We start from the raw sequence: 2,369 nt of genomic DNA, 5'->3' as shown, positions 1-2,369 counted from the left end.
GCTCCTTTAAACAATATAAAATAACTCAATTCACATTGATTCACTTAAAATAAACAACAATGACAGAATAACAATCATCAACAACGCTAAGTTTATAGTGCTTTGTGTACGGTAATTACCTTAAACAGGGAAAAATAGTGAGGGAAGAGGTATAAAAGACTAACACAGCGTAGAGCAGAGGAGCGCGACTCCCCCTACTGAGGTATTACCACTGGATTTTTTTTTAGCAGATTTTTTGATTAATTGTTTTTTTTACATAGCGCCCTTCAAGGCACCCAGAGCGCTTTACAGAGATCATTATTCATTCATTCACATCTTCACTGGTGGTGGTAGCTACGTTTGTAGCCGCAGCTGCCATATTGTATTTTGCCATATTATATTTTATGATACTCTGAAAAGGAATGAAATTATGTTTTCTAAAAAAAAATGAAATGATTTGTTTTAAATGATTTTCTATTTTCTAAAGTAAGAGCACTGAACTCAGACAGAAATGAAAGGAGTAGCCGAGTAATAACACGTTTGAAAAGTTTACAATACAAATCTTGGCTGAACCCCAAATGTAACATCTCCAATAAATAGAAGAGCCATGAAATCAAACAGCTCTTAAGCAGCAAGAAAATGTGAGTAAAGTTTGCACTGCAGATAAAATCCTTCATAACTTGAGATAAAGTATTCGCACATGAATGTACAGTCTTTGCTGCCGTTTCTGTTCAACAGCTGTTGCAACATCTTCTTGAACCAGGTCAGCTCTCAGCAGTGAAGTCCTGAAGATGATGAGGTTCAGCAGGTGGAGGTTTATCCTCTGGTCCTCAGCAGCTGCTTCTCCTTCTAGTGATCTGATTCTGAAGTAAAACAAATAATGAGAAAAACGTCTCAGTTTCAGCATCTGATATGTTGTTTATGTTCTACTGGGAATAAAATCCCAGTTGATGAGATTTGCAAATCATTACATTTTGTTTTATTAAATTTTACACGGCATTCCAACTTATTTGTAGTTGGGGTTGTATTTGGTAAAAAGGCTTAAACAAAAGAATATGCACTTTTGTCTCACTTTGTCGTAATTTGGGGTCTAAATGTCAAAGTCAGCGTGTAGTAAATGTGGTGCTGAGATTTAATGTCCTGTTGGATGAGAAAACATTTACTCACCAGATCCACTGTTGTCGTCGTCATCATCATCCACAGTGACCTGCATCAGCTCCAGATCAACTGTTGGTTCGTCTGTCAAAGATTCAACAAAACGTCACACTGGGACATTCCTGGTTTTCCAGTTTTATGTTTTCTACATCAATATTAGTTTTTTTTAATGCATCTTTAGAATGGTACCTACAATTTTGTTGTATATAGTTAACAACAATGACAACAAAGGCAGTTTGTCTCTACATCTCCTGTTTTATTGTAGAGTGCGAGTAACTGGGTATTTTCCTGACAGCAGGCACTGGAGACCAAGCAAATATATGGCTACGTGGCAGATAAGCTTGTAGAGTGCTGATCGGAGGCTTCAAAGCAAACAACTCTGTTAATTCAATTCAAATTCAAAAATACTTTATAAATCTGAGAAAGGAAATTAATTAATGATGGTCAATCATTAATTAACCCTTCCAGTCATGGATCTGATCATCAACTCTCTTTGACAAAGCTTTTGTCACCAGATCTGTTGTTCATCCCTGGGTAGTGTGTTTGTTTGTCTGCTAGTATTAATGATATCCGCCCTTTGAAACAATAAAAACAAGCATCAAATATCTGAAACACTTCCCGTTGGTTACTGATTGTTGCATAAAAGGAAGTCTGTAGTGTTTTTAAGCAGAAATTACCCAAATTACTCAAGAGTCATGATTTACAAACTAAAACTACAGCTAATGTGTATATTTGGTGCTGAGGTTTTTTCTGTTGGATAAGGAAACATTTTACTCACCAGGTTCTTTCCTTCCCGTCTTGTTCTGTTCATCAGCTTTCAGCTTCTCCTCTGTCAAAGATTTAAAACCACAACGTCACACTGGTTTCTGTCAATAACATTGAATTCAGCAGCTACTGTTGATGCGACACATTTATGTCAAGCATTTAAAGAACCGTCATGAGAGACTTGAATCAGCTTCTAAAATGTGGACTCATTGGGGCTATAAATGTTATCATTTAATTACATTATAATGTAATTAAATGATAACATGTGGACTCATTGGGGCTATATATGTTATAAATGATCACATTATTAGCTGAGTATCAATGTTGCTGACAAAAGAAAGAAAGAAAGTCTGGCCAGGCATGTAGGTGGTTTAAACTTCATCTCTCTGTCATGGTTTGATACTTCCTGTTTTATTTTGAAACCCGTGTCTTTGTGTTTCTGTTCTGGTTTGACTTTCCTGTTTCCCATC

The 2,369-nt window shown here is 36.3% G+C and overlaps 1 long non-coding RNA gene across 1 annotated transcript; it reads right to left on the bottom strand.

Annotated features, from left to right (window-relative positions):
- Positions 1 to 708: 708 nt before the first annotated feature.
- On the bottom strand, positions 709 to 2,067 carry LOC133424862 (uncharacterized). The gene is made up of 3 exons (XR_009770920.1): positions 1,913 to 2,067; positions 1,147 to 1,218; positions 709 to 842 (listed from the first exon to the last, which is right to left on the bottom strand). It is a non-coding gene; the product is annotated as an uncharacterized LOC133424862 (long non-coding RNA).
- Positions 2,068 to 2,369: the final 302 nt, after the last annotated feature.

Source organism: Cololabis saira, chromosome 24 (genome assembly GCF_033807715.1).
Source record: "Cololabis saira isolate AMF1-May2022 chromosome 24, fColSai1.1, whole genome shotgun sequence".
Taxonomy (NCBI): Eukaryota; Metazoa; Chordata; class Actinopteri; order Beloniformes; family Belonidae; genus Cololabis; species Cololabis saira.
This window is presented reverse-complemented; position numbering and strand designations above follow the sequence as displayed.